This window comes from Taudactylus pleione, unplaced genomic scaffold (assembly GCF_031769625.1).
Source record: "Taudactylus pleione unplaced genomic scaffold, aTauple2 ptg000342l, whole genome shotgun sequence".
Taxonomy (NCBI): domain Eukaryota; kingdom Metazoa; phylum Chordata; class Amphibia; order Anura; family Myobatrachidae; genus Taudactylus; species Taudactylus pleione.
The window spans coordinates 3,519,747-3,544,119 of NW_028284743.1; positions in this window are offsets into that span (position 1 = coordinate 3,519,747).

The window sequence follows — 24,373 nt, forward strand, 5'->3', positions numbered from 1 at the left end:
GGTAATTTAGAACAGGTTGGGTATGGATTCCTGGCAGTCGGGATGCTGCTGGTCAGAATACCAACAGCAGCATCCTGACAGTCAGAATCCTCACACCCATATGTAAGTATAGTAGCACTAACCATAACTCCTACCCTAACCCTCCCTCTCTGGTGCCTAAACCTTTACTCTACACTTTAGTGCCTAAACCTAAACTCCCCCCACACCCTAAATCTAAACCTCCCCAGTGCCTAACCCTAACTCTCCCCCTAGATCCTAACCCTAACCTTTCCCTAACTCCCGATACTTACCTTTGGGATGCCGGCGGTCAGGATACTGAAGCTGGGATCCCGACACTGCCAGATTTGGTGCCGGTATTTAGACCATCGGCATCCCGCACTCTCGTGAGCAATCAGCATAGGAGGCTACTTCCTGAAAATGTGGAAAAACTGATGTCCAGAAAAATGAACTACGAAACCTATGAGGAACATCTTTCCCACCAATCTGCCCCTGCAAGGAGGTATTTGTACCACTGTTAAGATATGGTAAATGACATTATGCTTCTGATCCTTCTATACCACTCTCTTTCTGATAGACCACTACCTTTTTTATCATAGAAAATCATGAATGTCCTTCAAAATTCGGGACAGTTGGGAATTCATTTAAATACAGGATCTACAACTTATATACAAAGATAAACACGTACTGTAAGGATAATGTACAACAGCAATGCTGCTTTGTCTGCATTACTTGGGGTATATTTACTAAATGTTGACTTTAGTTGATTTTGATCAATCGATCGATGCTGTGTTCTACTCATTATTTAATAGAATGTACTACCTCAAAGCTGATTGGTTGCTGTAGGCAAATTCTCCTCTGGTCCACTTCTCTGCTCTTTTCATTGCTTAAAATATCAACCACATGGTCCCAGACTATAAAACTACAGCAGTATACTACAGGCTACAAGTGGGCATCTTTCTACAGTGTCCTTCAAGCCTTCAAGAGGCCCTGGTCTGTAGCCTTCTTTGTCCAATGCCACTTACTTGTTAATCTATTCCTGTATCTTCCAGCATTTTGGCCACAGTGTAGTATCCAGGGCCTGTGCAGCATGTGAGTAGGAAGGGGCATAATGTAGGAAGCATTGACCTTGCGCTGTAAACGTCGAGGCACTTCTACCACAAAGTGAGAAACTCATTACTTTATCCAACCCACCTGCATTTCTCCTTGCCCACCTGCCTGCACAATTTTGACATTTTTTTTTTTTTTTTTTAAAAGAAGGATAACATCAGGCAGCCCTAGGAGGCAAGTGGCCTATTGGTAAAAGTCCCAATATGGCCTAAGGCCAATCCAGACCAAGATTTACTGGTACATGTGGCAGGAAACTGTCCTGTTTGAGGGTCACTGTCCTGGTATAATGTGTGTCTGGGTGTGTAGTATATATGGTCACCATTTGGCATGATGTGTAACTAGTAACATATTTTTGGGGTGGGTAAGAGACACATTTTTTAAACTTTGCTTTCTAATTGTAAGGAGAATGTAGGGTATAATAGTAGACTGAGAGTGTTTTCAATGCTTTGTAGCCCAGGGCTGTATGGCTCACTATCTAATATTTCTGAAAGCAGTAACACAATGCATAGCAAGCTATGTCTGTTCTGAGACATACAAACTGCAAGAATTAGCAATTTACATAACAGAGAACTGAATAATGCCCTCTTCATATTCTAGCAACGTATTGTTAAGTAACAAATTAACCAAATAGTAATTTCTATAAAATGTTTTGGCTCAAATTAAATGATTTGTAGACTGAAATACAATTATTTAGGGTTATAACCATGAGCATTGTTGATAATTGCTGGACATGTAACTGTAGCTTGGTAAATAATAAACTAATTTATTTTGCGGTGCACATTATGGAGTTATAACAAATAGAATGATTTACATATTGTATGATACAATATTAACAAAAGGATTTAATGGAAATCACGTATTTCATGGAGCTGTACCAGCTTAAATTTTGTGACATGTAAAATGTGACTTTACAATATTAATGCATTGTGTGAATACTGTTATTATTTATTTGAATAACAAAAACATTATGAATCCATACACAAGCAGAGGCATCACACATTAGTTTTTCGTTATATGACATTTTAGACATCCCTACTGTATATACTGTAAAACCACATATACTGTAGGTGTTCAGCAATGGATTTGTCTAATCAATTGTTTAAAAACAAATAGGGCAGTGGCAGTAGACATTTTTTCATGTCTACTTTGGAACTGATTCTGAATGGGATGCAAAGTGGCTGTGTATGCATGATGCTGCGGAAGCCTTATTTACTATCTTATGCTAATGTGAATTTTCATAGGGCTAATGTGGTGTCTATGAGGCTTCAAACAGGCAGCTGCTCCACCCACTGTTTTTGAAAAATGACACTTGCACCAGCCCCATGCTAAGTGCAAGAGGTCTGTCTGAAACAGGCTTTCCTTCTCATGTCCTGATTCAGCAGAGGATGCAGGAGAAGAAATCACGCAGATTCCCAATGGTCAGGAATCTGTGCATGCCCTGGACCTGTGCGGCGCCTATGCAGTATGGTCTGCAATGTCCAATGTCAGTGATTGACAGTCTTCTGCCGTTTCAGAGGGGTGGGGGCCAGTTCTCAAAATGGAGGTGAGTTGACACAGTCAGGAGGGAGAAGGGAGTGACGAGGCCAGGCTGATGGAGATTTTCTGGTCTCTTTTGTGTATCTGTGGTGGCTGGCTTGCTTGACCCCATGGGTAACTTAGCAATACAAAGGGTTCGCAGATGATCTGATATTGCGATCCATGTAGTAGGCATGAAGCCTCCTGCTGCATTACCATATTAGAGCTATCGCAGCTGCTACCATGTCAGCAGCTGCGATATCAACTGCATCCTCTGCTAAATCAGGCCCTCAATACACAAGACTCAGTATAGCACGGAACTCAAGCTACATGCCCACGACACTCCTATGACATTCCCACAAGACAAGACAGCTCCGTATGACTGCATTGTTGACGCCCAGTTTCTGCCCTGAAACTCCTATTTCATAGAAAGATACATCCGGCAAATATCCTATAAAGATCTAGTAAGGGGCGCTGTTATGTGTTGGTTTTCCAAGCAGCTGCTGAGGAGGAGGTAGTCAGCATCCTACACAACAATATAATTATAAACATTGCAATAGCAGCGCTGATGATATTGAGAAAAACAAATTAATATGATAAAACAATGAATGATATACAAAATAAAAAACTCAGGGCCTGATTCAGAGCCGGACGCTATTTGCACTCGCTCGTTCAGAAAAAGGGGCCGGATATTTAAATTGAGCGCTCGCTCTTTGCGGTCTTTTGACGCCTCTATGTCTGAGCGAGCAAACAAAACATGCGCTCGCTATTTTGTAAAGATGCCCCCTGGCCGCTCGCATCCTACGTCATCTCTGCTATTTATTAGATTAATTGAGTACATCGAAAGGCGTCTGAACTGCTCGCAGTGCTTGTGGTAGGATTTTCCTACCGCAATCATGCGAACAGTTCAGGCTAAGAAACAACCAAGTGACGTGGCCGATGACGCTGCTTTGTTAATTATGCACACCCTTAAAACGCCCCTTTTGACCGTTTGGCACGCCTGCGTTCGGATCACCACTCCCCGTTTTCAAGCACCTTCCCTTGTTACCAGCCACAAACGCTCATCCTGTCACTCAAATTAGCAGGCACTCGCTATTTTGCGAGCGCTCGATTTCCGACCACACTGACTTGTTGGCGCATGCGCATTACGACCCATACGCATGCGCAGTTGTGCGAACATCGCTCGGAGCGAACGAGCGGCCGCTTACGAGCGGCTCTGAATCAGGTCCTCAGTACAGCAAATATCCGGTATACTTGTAATATTATGGAGATAGATAAAAAAAAGCATAAAATGACATCTGCACATGAGCTGACTGCTAAAACTCGCTATTTGTGTCCATGCAAAGAGATCTGTCCGACTCCAGGATCTGCACCATTGTCTGCTGATTTTAATATTTGTATCCACCATTGACAAGTAATATAATTTCTGGTTGCAGACTAATTTTATGTATTTCTGTATTTATGCTGTATGTTCAGTAGGTTACACCAGTCTAAAATTGAATGCTTAGCTACCTGTATAATAGGTGCAGGGTGTGCAGTGCACACCGGCCCCTGGGCCCATAGACAATACTTACCTGTCAACCGATGCCACAGAAATCACTGGGAAAATAGTGTGGATGCCATGTTACCAGAGATCAGTGTATGCACAGTAGACTCTGACACAGTGCCAGAGTCTACTCGGCTCATGCACCAGAGAGCAGGGTGGATATCCCAGACGTAGACTGTAGACGGGCCCACACATATCGCAAACACCCAGGTTTTTTCACATGAACGCGCATCAACCTGGTTTTTGTTACAGTATGTGTGAATGCAAATGACCTGGGTTGAAGTTCTGGGTCCATGACCCTGCTCTTTTCCAGGGTCAGGGACTGAGACCTGGGATATTCACTTGTTGATAAACCTGTGTATTTTCCAGGTTGTCATTCTGAAAGGGGTATTAGTCTGCCACTGTTCTACTATATTTGTGCTTCTGTCTAAAATTACATTTCTTTATGGAAGACTAATTACTAATTGTGATTAGAGGCACCAGCTCTTTGAGTGCTGTAAGTGCTTGAGCACACACAATATTTGTACTACTGCTACAAATATTGATAAGCCATATTTTACTTCCCCAGCTCTGCTGGATAAGCAATTATGGGAACACTAATAATATGTATCACTAATTGGCTACTGTAGCCTCTGGAAACCACCGCATACGGTATTTAGGTGTGTGTGTCTGCATTGTGATTTGCACATTTACAGTATGTACAGTTGCAGACCATGCTTGCTCTTCCCAATTCTTAGGAAACTATGGGCCTGATTCAGCATGGATCGCAACTGCTAAAGCATACGCAGATGGGGCGATTGTTGCGCACTATGCATGCGTATGCTTCACAGTGTGCGTGCGAGAAGGCACCACTGCGTTTGATCTGTGTTCATGCAGACCACAGCGTGACATCGCAGAGTGATTTACAGGCAGTGAGCATTTGGAGGTGGTTGGTGAAACACAGGTGTGCCAGTCCGTTTGAATGCCGTTGCATGGGTGTACATAAATTAGCCATTGCGATTGCATACGCAGCTTGAGTACTTAATGAGTGCAACGAGGTTAGCAATTACTAAGTAATGTCAGGGCTGCTATAATTCTGCATGAGGGGCCGATGGTACTCTATGTTGCCGATGTATATGCAGGACTGCAAGGTATTACGGATGTGAGATAGTGGTAGTGGGAGGCAGTGCGACGGCAGTGCCATAGCATTCATTAGAATATTTTTGCAGCAGACCAGAGTGCAATTACGGAGCTGCGATTGCAATAGCGATACTTAATGAACCAGGCCCTATGTTCACATGCAGCTCTTGTGGAAGCAGGAAGGATGTATATGCCTGCAACAGGGCAGAAGTGGCAACCATCAAATGTGACAGGTGACTGCTTGTCTGACGTACTGCAGTGAGAGACATTAATGCATTGTGTGAATACTGTTATTATTTATTTGAATAACAAAAACATTATGAATCCATACACAAGCAGAGGCATCACATTAGTTTTTCGTTATATGACATTTTAGACATCACAACTGTATATACTGTAAACCACATATACTGTAGGTGTTCAGCAATGGATTTGTCTAATCAAGACAGGGAGCTACTGCTAGAGGCTTTTTTGCCATTCAAACCTATTACCAGTGTGCATGTCGCCATTACTTTTTTCGAGGCAAATGGTGAAACCGGCATTGGCAATTGTAATCTCAATGGTCCTTTAGGCCAGAGATGTGATGAATTGCCAACTGTCATTCATGGTTTAATCCCTTTCTAGTTGATGAAGGGGCTATTACAGAGTAACAAAGAATATTGAGCATTTATATTAACTTTTAGCTATTGATATCGGCGCTACGTGGATTTTGCGTTCTCTTTGTCAATCTTTCTTCTTCTCTCTTTTCTCAACCCCCAATTTACCTCCACTCCCCCTAAAACATCTTTAATGATGCCGTGTGAGCATGTGGAATTGAGGGGCATACAGTAAACTCATACAAGGGGCGTGGTTTGTCATGTACAGGGCATGGCCTGCCATGCACATGGGTATGACCTTCAATGTATGGGGATGTGACAATGTAAATCATTCTTGCACTTAAGGTAGGGGTGTAGCAAAAACCTCAAAGCGGTAGTCACTGCATGTGAGGTATGGCTATGCAGATAAATATACTAGAGGCCAGGTTGTTGTAAATGATTGGTGGATACAGCATATCACATGCAGTTGTTGCCTTACAGAGATCCACATATGCCATGATCTGGCCCGGTGTCTCCTCAGCCAGCATCCACCTCTTTCAAGATAGCCACTGCTATCATTATTTCCCACCAACAAAGGAAACCATCTTGGAACCACAGCTGCCACCATACAACAACTTAAACTCCTCTAAGGACCATCACTAGATCCCTTGTAAAAAACACACACACACACTCTACATTAAGATGCACTTCTGGCCTAAAAGATACACCTCTGTCCTAAAAAGATGAACTTCCTTAAATCTGACAAAGAGGTGGCCAGCCACAAGACCTCCTAGAATAAACTTACCAACCACAAAATTCACTCTCTTACAGACCAAATCAATGGTAACATTACTGTGACAGTGTCAAACCTGCCTAGGAATGATATTAAACCACAAAACATGACAGTAATGCCACTTCTTAGTCACTCTCAAAATCTTTCATACTGGCTATCCTCAGGTCCAAAGAGGTACAATTCGTCAGATCATTGCCACCCAAGTGTATTATCAGAAAAAGGGAGATACCAAAGAAGTCAACTGATTGAAATAAAAAGTAAAAGGAAATACCAACGCATCCTTCTCCAATACAACTAACAAATAACTTAAACTCAGAAAGCTTAGAAAAAGCCAAAGCAACTGGGGACTTGGCTCCACAAAAAAATATATGAATGGGAAATAATCCGAATAGATTTTCCTGTAAAATAATTGACAAATATAATTAATAAAAATGCCCACAGCAATATTCAAACACTCAAAAAAATCAATGAGTTTAGAAAATAAGTTATTGAAAAATATTGACAGGCCATAATAGTAAACTAGCATCCACTTGGTTAGACTCAATCCCTGGCCCTAGAAGCAGATGAGGCTTAATATGTTCCTTCTAGTGACAATAGTACACAGGTTCTCAAACTCGGTCCTCAGGACCCCAAAAGTGCATGTTTTCCAGGTCTCCTCTCAGGATCACAAATGAAATAGTTAGCTCCACCAGTGAATCTTTTAAAATGTGTCAGAGAGTAATGAACACACTTGTGCACCTGCTGGGTAACCTGGAAAATGTGAACTGTGTGGGGTCCCGAGGACCGAATTTGAGAACCACTACAAGAGTATATCAATCTTAAGCAAAGATGAATGGTTAAGTTTTGCTAAAAATCGAACACTAGGGATGTGCATAGACCCCTGTGTTTTGGTTTTAAATCCGGATTCATTTTGTGTTTTGGTTTTGCAAAACCACCCTCTCGTGTTTTGGTGTTAAAAATAAAAATACAGCAAAAATTATGTCATTTTGACTTGTTAGCATGCAAATCAAAACTTGAACCACAGGAGTATCCGAACTGGGACTCGGTTCGACTCGGTACCCCAAAGTGATTTCAGACTCGGTTTGACTCAAAACCTCTAAGTTTGGTTGCTGTCAGTTCTCTGAGAACCGGACATGCACATCTCTACCGAACACACCTTAACTTTAGGGTTCCAAGTTGAACCAAGTCCCAATTTGGATCACTTAGAGGTTCTGAGTAGAACTGTCCTGGCTTGGGTCATCCTGCAAATTGGATCTTGAATCTTAAAACCAAATCTAACTTGTTATTAAATGCATGTAAGTCCCTCCCATGTGATTTTAGGTGCCAAAATTGGTCAAAATTGACTGGAAATGACCCAAAATAGATACAAAATATTTATAGATATTAATAATGTTACAGGAAAAAAACATTTCCAAGTCAAATGATTTTATAAAAAAAAAACGATGAAAGTGGTTTTACCAAAATCAAAACATGCGGGTCCACACATAGATCTAATTTTAATTAGTTATGCTTGATCTATTGATCTACAAATTCTCCTCTTATTTCTATCTGTCTCTCTTCTATAATAGCACTCTCCTCTATTGCAGCTCTCCAGACTACTGTCCCTTATCTGAGCGCTTTCTCCAGGGCCGGATTAGTAATGGGGCTGATGGAGCTACAGCTCCAGGCCTACAATCAGAATAGGCCCACAAGGAATTTTTATTTCCTTCTGCAGCAGCCTCAGGGCCGACCACACACCCCCCTGGGCGCGCATAACACCCCCCCCCCTCCCGGGCGCGGCTGGGGCACGTGATGTGACACCGGAATGCTGGTGGACTCACATACTGCAAGGGCAGTGCACTGGAGGGCTGGGCTTCTCCAGCCCTCCCAGTGGTAGTAACAGCCGGCGGAGCCTACACGTCATGCGACGTCACTGCGTGTGACGTCATATAGGTCCCGCCCTCCGCCACCACCGCACCGCGTCCTCACCCTGAGGGCCAACCACACTCCACCTCCGGCCGCGCACTGACCACTGGCAGGCACCTCAGTCACACAGGCTCACAGCTCCTCCGTGGCTGGTGACACTGACAGCAGCAGCACTATCTGCAGCAGGGTGTGTTCATTTTAGTCCCCAAGGTGAGCTGCTGGTTTTCATTCCTTAATACGGTTAATACCAGGCTGCTGCAGTGTAGTGGTATATATATTGATATGTATGCATATACATATCTTACATAACATTAAATATTCTTAAAAAAGTGTGTTTATAAATATATAATGTGTGCACAGTATATATACACACATATAAACCATTTGTGTGTGTAAATAAATATATATATATATATATTAGGGGTGTGCACCGGCCACTTTTCGTGTTTTGTGTTTTGGTTTTGGATCTGGATCTTTCTTCGTGTTTTGGATCTGGATTGGTTTTGCCAAAACCACCCTTCCGTGTTTTGGGTTCTGGGTTTTGTGTTTTGGATCTGTATTTTTTTGAAAAAAAGCATAAAAACAGCTAAAATCACAGAATTTGTAGGTTTTTCTGCTCCTATGCTATTATTAACCTCAATAACCTTAATTTCCACTCATTTCCAGTCTATTCTGAACACCTCACACCTCACAATAGTGTTTTTATGTCCAAAAGGTTGCACCGAGGTAGCTGGATGACTATGCTAAGCGACACGAGTGGGCGGCACAAACACGTGACCCATCTAGGAGTGACACTGCAGTGGCAGACAGGATGGCAGTTAGAAAAACTAGGCCCCAAACTGTACATAATGCAAAGAAAAAAAGAGGTGCAAGATGGAATTGTCCTTGGGCCCTCCCACCCACCCTTATGTTGTATAAACAGGACATGCACACTTTAACAAATCAATCATTTCAGCGCCAGGGTCTGCCACACAACTGTGGCTGAAATGATTGGTTCGTTTGGGCCCCCACAAAACAAGCTGGCAATTAATGTGTCCCTGCACAAACTGGCTCTACGGAGGCAAGATGTCATCCTCATCCTCCTCATCCACCGATTCCTCACCCTCTTCAGTGTGTACATCCTCATCCTCACAAAGTATTAACTCGTCCCCACTTGAATCCACCACCACAGGTCCCTCTGTACGTTCTGGAGGCTGGTCTCCCTGGAAGAGCTGATAATTCATTTTGATGAACATCATCTTCTCCACATTCTGTGGAAGCAACCTCCTACGCCTTTCGCTGACAAGGTTCCCGGCTGCACTAAACACTCTTTCGGAGTACACACTGGAGGGGGGGCAACTCAGGTAAAATAGAGCCAGTTTGTACAGGGGCCTCCAAATTGCCTCTTTTTCCTGCCAGTACAGGTATGGACTGTCTGACATGCCTACTTGGATGCTGTCACCGATGTAATCCTCCACCATTCTGTCAATGGTGACAGTATCATATGCAGTGACAGTAGACATGTCAGAAATTGTTGCCAGGTCCTTCAGTCCGGACCAGATGTCCAAACTTGGTCCTGCCTGCCCTGCATCACCGCCAGCGGGTTGCTTAGGATACCTAAGTTTTTTCCTGGCAGCCCCAGTTGCGGGAGAAAATGAAGAAGGAGCCGTTGACGTGTCACGTTCCGCTTCAGCTGACAGTGTGTTCACCAGCAGGTCTTTGCACCTCTGCAGGCTTGTGTCGGCCGGAAAGAGAGACACCACATAGGCTTTAAACCTAGGATCGAGCACGGTGGCCAAAATGTAGTGGTCTGATTTCAACAGATTGACCACCCTGGAATCCTGGCAAAGCGAATGAAGGGCTTCATCCACAAGTCCCACATGCCGAGCGGAATCGCTCCGTCTTAGCTCCTCCTTCACTTTCTCCAGCTGCTTCTGCAAAAGCCTGATGAGGGGAATGACCTGACTCAAGCTGGCAGTGTCTGAACTGACTTCACGTGTGGCAAGTTCGAAGGGCTGAAGAACCTTGCACAACACGGAAATCATTCTCCACTGCGCTTGAGTCAGGTGCATACCCCCTCCTTTGCCTATGTCATAGGTGGATGTATAGGCTTGTATGGCCTTTTGCTGCTCCTCCATCCTCTGAAGCATATAGAGGGTTGAGTTCCACCGCGTCACAACCTCTTGCTTCAGGTGATGGCGGGGCAGGTTCAAGAGTGTTTGCTGGCGCTCCAGTCTTCGGCACGCAGTCGCTGAATGGCGAAAGTGGCCAGAAATTTTTCGGGCCACCCAAAGCGTCTCCTGCACGCCCCTGTCGCTTTTCAGAAAATTCTGCACCACCAAGTTTATTGTGTGAGCAAAACATGGGACGTGCTGGAATTTGCCCAGATGTAATGCCCGCACAATATTGGTGGCGTTGTCAGATATCACAAATCCCCAGGAGAGTCTAAGTGGGGTAAGCCACTGGGCAATGATTTCCCTCAGTTTCTCTAAGAGGTTGTCGGCGGTGTGCCTCTTACTGAAACCGGTGATACACAGCGTAGCCTGCCTTGTAACGAGCTGGCGTTTCTGAGATGCTGCTACTGGTGACGCTGCTGCTGTTGCTGCGTAAGGTGATACATCTACCCAGTGGGCTGTCACAGTCATATAGTCCTTAGTCTGCCCTGTTCCACTTGTCCACATGTCCGTGGTTAAGTGGACATTGTGTACAACGGCATTTTTCAGGACACTGAGGACACTTTTTCTGACGTTTCTGTACAGTCTCGGTATCGCCTGCCTAGTGAAGTGGAATCTAGACGGGATTTGGAACCGGGGACACACTACCTCCATCAATTGTCTAAATCCCACTGCACTAATGGCGGATACCGGACGCACGTCTAACACCAACATAGCAGTCAAGGCCTCAGTTATACGTTTTGCTTCAGGATGACTGCTGTCGTACTTCATCCTCCTCGCTAAGGACTGTTGGAGGGTCAATTGTTTAGTAAAAGTAGTGGTGTTCCTACTTCCTCTCTGGGATGATGAACGACTCCCAGCAGCAGCAGCAACAGCAGCAGCGGCAGCAGTAGGCGTAGCAATGCAGGATCCTCCGGAGGAATCCCGGATAGGAGAGTCAGTCATGCCAGTGATATGGCCTGCAGGACTACTTCCGATCCTGACTAAGGAGGAAATTGACGAGGAGGGAGTTGACGGTGTGGTTTGCAGGCGCTTGGATACAACAGGACAACGGGATTTAGGTGTCCCTGGACTGCTTACGGTCTGAGCCAAAGTTTCTGAACTTGACAGTAACTTTTTATGAACGCGCTGCAGGTGCCGTATAAGGGAGGATGTTCCTAGGTGGTTGACGTCCCTACCCCTACTTATTTCACCTTTACATATGGTACATATGGCAAGACAGTTGTTGTCCGGATTTGGATAGAAATATTGCCAGACCAAAGAGGTGGAATGTTTGGTCTTCTGCCCAGGCATGACCGTGATGGGCTTTTTCATCCCACGGACAACAACTGTCTCCCCCGGAGCCTGATTTAAACAAACCACATCACCATCAGAATCCTCCTCGCCAACTTCCTCCTCAGCGCCAGCTACACCAGTATCCTCATCCTGTTGTACTTCAACAGTGACATCTTCAATTTGCATATCAGCAAGTGGACTGTGGGTGCTCCTTTCAGCACTTGCAGGGGGCGTGCAAATGGTGGAAAGAGCCACCTCTTCCCGTCCAGTGCTGGGAAGGTCAGGCATCGCAACCACCACCACACTTGGACTCTCCTTGGGGATTTGTGATATCTTCTTAGAAAGCACAGTTCTTCGCTGTGCTTTTGCCAGCTTAACTCTTTTGATTTTTTTAGTGGGAGGAGTGCTTCCATCGTCATGTGAAGCTGAACCACTAGTCATGAACATACTAGGGATCGACCTTAGCCGTTCCTTGCCACTCCGTGTCGTAAATGGCATATTGGCAAGTTTACGTTTCTCTTCAGCTGATTTAAATGTCTTTTTCAAGGTCATTTTCCTGAACTTTGCCATTTGGGATTGTATGTGCCCTCTACTATGACATTGGGCATCGGCCTTGGCAGACGACGTTGATGGCATGTTATCGTCTATGTCATGACTAGTGGCAGCAGCTTCAGCACTAGGAGGAAGTGGTTCTTGATCTTTCTCTATTTTATTTTTATCGGAGAAAGTTTGGTCCTCCATTTATGTTATATCGATTTGATATATACGTGCGGCTAAACACAGAAAATAATTTTTTTTTTGGTTTGGACTGGAGTGTACTTTGTGGGTTACAGCACCCTTTAACGGTCAAGCCAGCCGGCCCTTTACTTATGACACAGGCGCACTCTTGGCACTACTTTGTTGATGCACGTGCGGCTACTGCGCACACAATTCACAAACACAGAAAATAATTTTTTTTTGGTTTGGACTGGAGTGTACTTTGGGGGTTACAGCACCCTTTAACGGTCAAGCCAGCCGGCCCTTTACTTATGACACAGGCGCACGCTTGGCACTACTTTGTTGATGCACGTGCGGCTACTGCGCACACAATTCACAAACACAGAAAATAATTTTTTTTTGGTTTGGACTGGAGTGTACTTTCGGGGGTTACAGCACCCTTTAACGGTCAAGCCAGCCGGCCCTTTACTTATGACACAGGCGCACGCTTGGCACTACTTTGTTGATGCACGTGCGGCTACTGCGCACACAATTCACAAACACAGAAAATAATTTTTTTTTGGTTTGGACTGGAGTGTACTTTCGGGGGTTACAGCACCCTTTAACGGTCAAGCCAGCCGGCCCTTTACTTATGACACAGGCGCACGCTTGGCACTACTTTGTTGATGCACGTGCGGCTACTGCGCACACAATTCACAAACACAGAAAATAATTTTTTTTTAGGTTTGGACTGGAGTGTACTTTCGGGGGTTACAGCACCCTTAACGGTCAAGCCAGCCGGCCCTTTACTTATGACACAGGCGCACGCTTGGCACTACTTTGTTGATGCACGTGCGGCTACTGCGCACACAATTCACAAACACAGAAAATAATTTTTTTTTTGGTTTGGACTGGAGTGTACTTTCGGGGGTTACAGCACCCTTAACGGTCAAGCCAGCCGGCCCTTTACTTATGACACAGGCGCAGGCTTGGCACTACTTTGTTGATGCACGTGCGGCTACTGCGCACACAATTCACAAACACAGAAAATAATTTTTTTTTGGTTTGGACTGGAGTGTACTTTCAGGGGTTACAGCACCCTTTAACGGTCAAGCCAGCCGGCCCTTTACTTATGACACAGGCGCACGCTTGGCACTACTTTGTTGATGCACGTGCGGCTACTGCGCACACAATTCACAAACACAGAAAATAAATTTTTTTTGGTTTGGACTGGAGTGTACTTTCGGGGGTTACAGCACCCTTTAACGGTCAAGCCAGCCGGCCCTTTACTTATGACACAGGCGCACTCTTGGCACTACTTTGTTGATGCACGTGCGGCTACTGCGCACACAATTCACAAACACAGAAAATAATTTTTTTTTAGGTTTGGACTGGAGTGTACTTTCGGGGGTTACAGCACCCTTAACGGTCAAGCCAGCCGGCCCTTTACTTATGACACAGGCGCACGCTTGGCACTACTTTGTTGATGCACGTGCGGCTACTGCGCACACAATTCACAAACACAGAAAATAATTTTTTTTTGGTTTGGACTGGAGTGTACTTTCGGAGGTTACAGCACCCTTTAACGGTCAAGCCAGCCGGCCCTTTACTTATGACACAGGCGCACGCTTGGCACTACTTTGTTGATGCACGTGCGGCTACTGCGCACACAATTCACAAACACAGAAAATAATTTTTTTTTAGGTTTGGACTGGAGTGTACTTTCGGGGGTTACAGCACCCTTAACGGTCAAGCCAGCCGGCCCTTTACTTATGACACAGGCGCACGCTTGGCACTACTTTGTTGATGCACGTGCGGCTACTGCGCACACAATTCACAAACACAGAAAATAATTTTTTTTTTGGTTTGGACTGGAGTGTACTTTCGGGGGTTACAGCACCCTTAACGGTCAAGCCAGCCGGCCCTTTACTTATGACACAGGCGCACGCTTGGCACTACTTTGTTGATGCACGTGCGGCTACTGCGCACACAATTCACAAACACAGAAAATATATTATTTTTTTAGCACTTGGGGGGAGCACCCCTGATGGACAGAGCACCCCCTGGACAACACTACAGCACCCCTTTAGGACTGGGACACTGCACAGGACTTTGGAGTGGACACAGCCCCTATGGAGAACTGACTGCACAACACAGTCCAGCCAGCCCCTATGGACTTTGAAGTAGTGGACACAGCCCCTATTAACAACAGCAGCACAGCACAACACAGCCAGCCCCTATGGACTTTGAAGTAGTGGACAACAGCAGCACTACACTACACTACACTACACAGCACTAACTCCCACCCTCCCTCTTCACTGTCCACAGCCGAGTGAGAAAATGGCGCCGACGCGGGTACCTTATATAGGATCCAAAACCCGCGAGACTCGGAAGGCGGGATGATGACATTTTGCCTCGATGTCAGATCCGAGTCAGGCGGGAAAAGTCGAGCCTGACTCGGATCGGACTCGGATCGGGGGGGCTCGGGGGGGTTCGGATTTCAGAAATCCGAACCCGCTCACCCCTAATATATATATATATATATATATATACACACACACAGTTTATATGTGTGTATATATACTGTGCACACATTATATATTTATAAACACACTTTCATATATATATATATATATATATTAGGGGTGAGCCGCACGTGCATCAACAAAGTAGTGCCAAGCGTGCGCCTGTGTCATAAGTAAAGGGCCGGCTGGCTTGACCGTTAAGGGTGCTGTAACCCCCGAAAGTACACTCCAGTCCAAACCAAAAAAAAAATTATTTTCTGTGTTTGTGAATTGTGTGCGCAGTAGCCGCACGTGCATCAACAAAGTAGTGCCAAGCGTGCGCCTGTGTCATAAGTAAAGGGCCGGCTGGCTTGACCGTTAAGGGTGCTGTAACCCCCGAAAGTACACTCCAGTCCAAACCAAAAAAAAAATTATTTTCTGTGTTTGTGAATTGTGTGCGCAGTAGCCGCACGTGCATCAACAAAGTAGTGCCAAGCGTGCACCTGTGTCATAAGTAAAGGGCCGGCTGGCTTGACCGTTAAGGGTGCTGTAACCCCCGAAAGTACACTCCAGTCCAAACCAAAAAAAAAATTATTTTCTGTGTTTGTGAATTGTGTGCGCAGTAGCCGCACGTGCATCAACAAAGTAGTGCCAAGCGTGCGCCTGTGTCATAAGTAAAGGGCCGGCTGGCATGACCGTTAAAGGGTGCTGTAACCCCCAAAGTACACTCCAGTCCAAACCAAAAAAAAAATTATTTTCTGTGTTTGTGAATTGTGTGCGCAGTAGCCGCACGTGCATCAACAAAGTAGTGCCAAGCGTGCGCCTGTGTCATAAGTAAAGGGCCGGCTGGCTTGACCGTTAAGGGTGCTGTAACCCCCGAAAGTACACTCCAGTCCAAACCAAAAAAAAAATATTTTCTGTGTTTGTGAATTGTGTGCGCAGTAGCCGCACGTGCATCAACAAAGTAGTGCCAAGCGTGCGCCTGTGTCATAAGTAAAGGGCCGGCTGGCTTGACCATTAAGGGTGCTGTAACCCCCGAAAGTACACTCCAGTCCAAACCAAAAAAAAAATTATTTTCTGTGTTTGTGAATTGTGTGCGCAGTAGCCGCACGTGCATCAACAAAGTAGTGCCAAGCGTGCGCCTGTGTCATAAGTAAAGGGCCGGCTGGCTTGACCGTTAAGGGTGCTGTAACCCCCGAAAGTACACTCCAGTCCAAACCAAAAAAAAAATTATTTTCTGTGTTTGTGAATTGTGTGCGCAGTAGCCGCACGTGCATCAACAAAGTAGTGCCAAGCGTGCGCCTGTGTCATAAGTAAAGGGCCGGCTGGCTTGACCGTTAAAGGGTGCTGTAACCCCCAAAGTACACTCCAGTCCAAACCAAAAAAAAAATTATTTTCTGTGTTTGTGAATTGTGTGCGCAGTAGCCGCACGTGCATCAACAAAGTAGTGCCAAGCGTGCGCCTGTGTCATAAGTAAAGGGCCGGCTGGCTTGACCGTTAAAGGGTGCTGTAACCCCCGAAAGTACACTCCAGTCCAAACCAAAAAAAAATTATTTTCTGTGTTTGTGAATTGTGTGCGCAGTAGCCGCACGTGCATCAACAAAGTAGTGCCAAGCGTGCACCTGTGTCATAAGTAAAGGGCCGGCTGGCTTGACCGTTAAGGGTGCTGTAACCCCCGAAAGTACACTCCAGTCCAAACCAAAAAAAAAATTATTTTCTGTGTTTGTGAATTGTGTGCGCAGTAGCCGCACGTGCATCAACAAAGTAGTGCCAAGCGTGCGCCTGTGTCATAAGTAAAGGGCCGGCTGGCTTGACCGTTAAAGGGTGCTGTAACCCCCAAAGTACACTCCAGTCCAAACCAAAAAAAAAATTATTTTCTGTGTTTGTGAATTGTGTGCGCAGTAGCCGCACGTGCATCAACAAAGTAGTGCCAAGCGTGCGCCTGTGTCATAAGTAAAGGGCCGGCTGGCTTGACCGTTAAAGGGTGCTGTAACCCCCGAAAGTACACTCCAGTCCAAACCAAAAAAAAATTATTTTCTGTGTTTGTGAATTGTGTGCGCAGTAGCCGCACGTGCATCAACAAAGTAGTGCCAAGCGTGTGCCTGTGTCATAAGTAAAGGGCCAGCTGGCTTGACCGTTAAGGGTGCTGTAACCCCCGAAAGTACACTCCAGTCCAAACCAAAAAAAAAATTATTTTCTGTGTTTGTGAATTGTGTGCGCAGTAGCCGCACGTGCATCAACAAAGTAGTGCCAAGCGTGCGCCTGTGTCATAAGTAAAGGGCTGGCTGGCTTGACCGTTAAAGGGTGCTGTAACCCCCGAAAGTACACTCCAGTCCAAACCAAAAAAAAATTATTTTCTGTGTTTGTGAATTGTGTGCGCAGTAGCCGCACGTGCATCAACAAAGTAGTGCCAAGCGTGCGCCTGTGTCATAAGTAAAGGGCCGGCTGGCTTGACCGTTAAAGGGTGCTGTAACCCACAAAGTACACTCCAGTCCAAACCAAAAAAAAAATTATTTTCTGTGTTCAGCCGCACGTATATATCAAATCGATATAACATAAATGGAGGACCAAACTTTCTCCGATAAAAATAAAATAGAGAAAGATCAAGAACCACTTCCTCCTAGTGCTGAAGCTGCTGCCACTAGTCATGACATAGACGATAACATGCCATCAACGTCGTCTGCCAAGGCCGATGCCCAATGTCATAGTAGAGGGCACATACAATCCCAAATGGCAAAGTTCAGGAAAATGACCTTGAAAAAGACATTAAAATCAGCTGAAGAGAAACGTAAACTTGCCAATATGCCATTTACGACACGGAGTGGCAAGGAACGGCTAAGGTCGATCCCTAGTATGTTCATGACTAGTGGTTCAGCTTCACATGACGATGGAAGCCCTCCTCCCACTAAAAAAATCAAAAGAGTTAAGCTGGCAAAAGCACAGCGAAGAACTGTGCTTTCTAAGAAGATATCACAAATCCCCAAGGAGAGTCCAAGTGTGGTGGTGGTTGCGATGCCTGACCTTCCCAGCACTGGACGGGAAGAGGTGGCTCTTTCCACCATTTGCACGCCCCCTGCAAGTGCTGAAAGGAGCACCCACAGTCCACTTGCTGATATGCAAATTGAAGATGTCACTGTTGAAGTACAACAGGATGAGGATACTGGTGTAGCTGGCGCTGAGGAGGAAGTTGGCGAGGAGGATTCTGATGGTGATGTGGTTTGTTTAAATCAGGCTCCGGGGGAGACAGTTGTTGTCCGTGGGATGAAAAAGCCCATCACGGTCATGCCTGGGCAGAAGACCAAACATTCCACCTCTTTGGTCTGGCAATATTTCTATCCAAATCCGGACAACAACTGTCTTGCCATATGTACCATATGTAAAGGTGAAATAAGTAGGGGTAGGGACGTCAACCACCTAGGAACATCCTCCCTTATACGGCACCTGCAGCGCGTTCATAAAAAGTTACTGTCAAGTTCAGAAACTTTGGCTAAGACCGTAAGCAGTCCAGGGACACCTAAATCCTGTTGTCCTGTTGTATCCAAGCGCCTGCAAACCACACCGTCAACTCCCTCCTCGTCAATTTCCTCCTTAGTCAGGATCGGAAGTAGTCCTGCAGGCCATGTCACTGGCATGACTGACTCTCCTATCCGGGATTCCTCTGGAGGATCCTGCATTGCTACGCCTACTGCTGCCGCTGCTGCTGTTGCTGCTGCTGGGAGTCGTTCATCATCCCAGAGAGGAAGTAGGAACACCACTACTTTTACTAAACAATTGACCCTCCAACAGTCCTTAGCGAGGAGGATGAAGTACGACAGCAGTCATCCTGAAGCAAAACGTATAACTGAGGCCTTGACTGCTATGTTGGTGTTAGACGTGCGTCCGGTATCCGCCATTAGTGCAGTGGGATTTAGACAATTGATGGAGGTAGTGTGTCCCCGGTTCCAAATCCCGTCTAGATTCCACTTCACTAGGCAGGCGATACCGAGACTGTACAGAAACGTCAGAAAAAGTGTCCTCAGTGTCCTGAAAAATGCCGTTGTACACAATGTCCACTTAACCATGGATATGTGGACAAGTGGAACAGGGCAGACTAAGGACTATATGACTGTGACAGCCCACTGGGTAGATGTATCACCTTACGCAGCAACAGCAGCAGCGTCACCAGTAGCAGCATCTCAGAAATGCCAGCTCGTTACAAGGCAGGCTACGCTGTGTATCACCGGTTTCAGTAAGAGGCACACCGCCGACAACCTCTTAGAGAAACTGAGGGAAATCATCGCCCAGTGGCTTACCCCACTTAGACTCTCCTGGGGATTTGTGATATCTGACAATGCCACCAATATTGTGCGGGCATTACATCTGGGCAAATTCCAGCACGTCCCATGTTTTGCTCACACAATAAACTTGGTGGTGCAGAATTTTCTGAAAAGCGACAGGGGCGTGCAGGAGACGCTTTGGGTGGCCCGAAAAATTTCTGGCCACTTTCGCCATTCAGCGACTGCGTGCCGAAGACTGGAGCGCCAGCAAACACTCTTGAACCCGCCCCGCCATCACCTGAAGCAAGAGGTTGTGACGCGGTGGAACTCAACCCTCTATATGCTTCAGAGGATGGAGGAGCAGCAAAAGGCCATACAAGCCTATACATCCACCTATGACATAGGCAAAGGAGGGGGTATGCACCTGACTCAAGCGCAGTGGAGAATGATTTCCGTGTTGTGCAAGGTTCTCCAGCCCTTCGAACTTGCCACACGTGAAATCAGTTCAGACACTGCCAGCTTGAGTCAGGTCATTCCCCTCATCAGGCTTTTGCAGAAGCAGCTGGAGAAAGTGAAGGAGGAGCTAAGACGGAGCGATTCCGCTCGGCATGTGGGACTTGTGGATGAAGCCCTTCATTCGCTTTGCCAGGATTCCAGGGTGGTCAATCTGTTGAAATCAGACCACTACGTTTTGGCCACCGTGCTCGATCCTAGGTTTAAAGCCTATGTGGTGTCTCTCTTTCCGGCCGACACAAGCCTGCAGAGGTGCAAAGACCTGCTGGTGAACACACTGTCAGCTGAAGCGGAACGTGACACGTCAACGGCTCCTTCTTCATTTTCTCCTGCAACTGGGGCTGCCAGGAAAAAACTTAGGTATCCTAAGCAACCCGCTGGCGGTGATGCAGGGCAGGCAGGACCAAGTTTGGACATCTGGTCCGGACTGAAGGACCTGGCAACAATTTCTGACATGTCTACTGTCACTGCATATGATACTGTCACCATTGACAGAATGGTGGAGGATTACATCGGTGACAGCATCCAAGTAGGCATGGCAGACAGTCCATACCTGTACTGGCAGGAAAAAGAGGCAATTTGGAGGCCCCTGTACAAACTGGCTCTATTTTACCTGAGTTGCCCCCCCTCCAGTGTGTACTCCGAAAGAGTGTTTAGTGCAGCCGGGAACCTTGTCAGCGAAAGGCGTAGGAGGTTGCTTCCACAGAATGTGGAGAAGATGATGTTCATCAAAATGAATTATCAGCTCTTCCAGGGAGACCAGCCTCCAGAAGGTACAGAGGGACCTGTGGTGGTGGATTCAAGTGGGGACGAGTTAATACTTTGTGAGGATGAGGATGTACACACTGAAGAGGGTGAGGAATCGGTGGATGAGGAGGATGAGGATGACATCTTGCCTCCATAGAGCCAGTTTGTGCAGGGACACATTAATTGCCAGCTTGTTTTGTGGGGGCCCAAACGAACCAATCATTTCAGCCACAGTTGTGTGGCAGACCCTGGCGCTGAAATGATTGGTTTGTTAAAGTGTGCATGTCCTGTTTATACAACATAAGGGTGGGTCGGAGGGCCCAAGGACAATTCCATCTTGCACCTCTTTTTTTTCTTTGCATTATGTACAGTTTGGGGCCTAGTTTTTCAAACTGCCATCCTGTCTGCCACTGTAGTTTCACGCCTAGATGGGTCACGTGTTTGTGCCGCCCACTCGTGTCGCTTAGCATAGTCATCCAGCTACCTCGGTGCAACGTTTTGGACATAAAAACACTATTGTGAGGTGTGAGGTGTTCAGAATAGACTGGAAATGAGTGGAAATTAAGGTTATTGAGGTTAATAATAGCATAGGAGCAGAAAAACCTACAAATTCTGTGATTTTAGCTGTTTTTATGCTTTTTTTAAAAAAAATACAGATCCAAAACACAAAACCCAGAACCCAAAACACGGAAGGGTGGTTTTGGCAAAACCAATCCAGATCCAAAACACGAAGAAAGATCCAGATCCAAAACCAAAACACAATACACGAAAAGTGGCCGGTGCACACCCCTAATATATATACACACACACAGTATATATATATATAATATATAAACATATACACTATATATGTATATATACTATGTGTGTGACCGTGTGTGACTGTGTGTATATATATATATATATATATATATATATATATATATATACTGTGTTTATATTTATATATATATATATATATATATACACACAGTATATAAATATATAATATATAAACATGCACACTATATATGTATATATACTGTGTATGTATGTATGTATATATATATATATATATATATATATATATATATTAGGGGTGAGTGGGTTCGGATTTCTGAAATCCGAACAACCCCAAGGCCCCCCGATCCGAGGCCGATCCGAGTCAGGCTTGACTTTTCCCGCCTGATTCGGATCTGAAATCGATGCAAAAAGTCATCATCCCGCCTTCCGGGTGTCGCGGGTTTTGGATTCTATATAAGGTACCCGCGTTGGCGCCATTTTCTCACTCGGCTGTGGACAGTGAAGAGTGAGGGTGGGAGTTAGGGCTGGCTGGGCTGTGTAGTGTAGTGTAGTGCAGTGTAGTGTTGTGCTGTGCTGTGCTGCTGATGTCCATAGGGGCTGTGTCCACTCCTCCAAAGTCCATAGGGGGTAGCTGTGTTGTGCTGTGCTGCTGTTGTCCATAGGGGCTGTGTCCACTCCTCCAAAGTCCATAGGGGCTGGCTGGGCTGTGTTGTGCAGTCAGTTGTCCATAGGGGCTGTGTCCACTCCAAAATCCTGTGCAGTGTCCCAGTCCTAAAGGGGTGCTGTAGTGTTCTCCAGGGGGTGCTCTGTCCATCAGGGGTGCTCCCCCCGGTGCAAAAAAAATAATATTTTTTCTGTGTTTGTGAATTGTGTGCACAGTAGCAGCACGTGCATCAACAAAGTAGCACCAAGCGTGCGCCTGTGTCATAAGTAAAGGGCCGGCTGGCTCGTCCATTAAAGGGTGCTGTAACCCCCAAAGTGCACTCCAAAAAATATTATTTTTTTTCTGTGTTTGTGAATTGTGTGCACTGTACGTGCATCCTCAAAGCAGCAGCGCCAAGCATGCGTCTGTCTGTTAAAGGGTGGTGTAACCCTCAAAGTGCGCTCCACAAAAAATAAAAAATTCTTTTTTTTTTCTGTCTTTGTGAATTGTGTGGGCTGTAGCCGCACCTGCATCCTCAAAGCAGCAGCGACAAGTGTGCGTTTGTCTGTTAAAGGTTGGTGTAACCCTCAAAGTGCACTCCACAAAAAATAAACAATTCTTTTATTTCTGTGTTTGTATGCGAAATGTATGCGCAGTAGCCGCACGTGCATCAACACAGCAGCAGCACCAAGCGTGCGCCAGTGTCATAAGTCAAGGGCCGGTTTGGACATCTGGTCCGGACTGAAGGACGTGCCAACAATTTCTGACAAGTTTACTGTCACTGCATATGATACTGTCACCATTGACAGACTGGTGGAGGATTACATCGGTGACAGCATCCAAGTAGGCATGTCAGACAGTCCGTAACTGTACTGGTAGGAAAAAGAGGCAATTTGGAGGCCCCTGTACAAACTGGCTCTATTTTGCCTAAGTTGCCCCCTCCTCTAGTGTGTACTCTGAAAGAGTGTTTAGTGCAGCCGGGAACCTTGTCAGCGAAAGGCGTAGGAGGTTGCTTCCACAAAATATGGAGAAGATGATGTTCATAAAAATTAATTATCAACTCTTCCAGGGAGACCAGCCTCCAGAATGTACAGAGGGACCTGTGGTGGTGGATTCCAGCGGCGACGAATTAATACTCTGTGAGGATGAGGAAGTACACAACACTGAAGAGGGTGAGGAATCAGTGGATGAGAAGGATCAGGACAACATCTTGCCTCCGTAGAGCCAGTTTGTGCAGGGACAGATTAATTGCCAGCTTGTTTTGTGGGGGCCCAAACAAACCAATCATTTCAGCCAAAGTCGTGTGGCAGACCCTGGCGCTGAAATGATTGGTTTGCTAAAGTGTGCATGTCCTGTTTATACAACATTCCCAAGGACAATTCCATCTTGCACTTCTTTTTTTTCTTTGCATTATGTACTGTTTGGGGCCTAGTTTTTCAAACTGCCATCCTGTCTGCCACTGCAGTGTCACTTCTAGATGGGCCACGTGTTTGTGCCGCCCACTCGTGTCACTTAGCATAGTCATCCAGCTACCTCGGTTCAACCTTTTGGACATAAAAACACTATTGTGAGGTGTTTAGTGTTCAGAATAGACTGAAAATGAGTGGAAATTAAGGTTATTGAGGTTAATAATAGCATAGGAGCAGAAAAACCCACAAATTCTGTGATTTTAGCTGTTTTTATGCTTTTAAAAAAAAAAAAATACAGATCCAAAACACAAAACCCAGAACCCAAAACACGGAAGGGTGGTTTTGACAAAACCAATCCAGATCCAAAACACGAAAAAAGATCCAGATCCAAAATCAAAATACAAAACACGAAAAGTGGCAGGTGCACGCCACTAATAAATATATATATATATATATATATACTGTGTGTGTATATATATATATATATATATATATATATATATATACATATATACACTGGGTGTGGATATATATAAACTATATGTGTGATTTCTATAAACAGATCGCCACACTATGGCTTCATGATTCCAATGTTTCAAATGTTTAATCACATTTTTCGTCAATGTAATTAAACATTTGAAACGTTGGAATCATGAAGCCATAGTGTGGCGATCTGTTTATACAAATCCGAGGAGTGCCGCCCACCTTGCTGCTATTTTCTTGGAGGTCACTGCTTCCCGCGGGAGGGCACCCAGGTATCTGTGTTTTCACAAATACATACACATTGGCCAGTGCCCTTACAACAAAAGGAAAACATGCAGTAGAGTAAGGTGT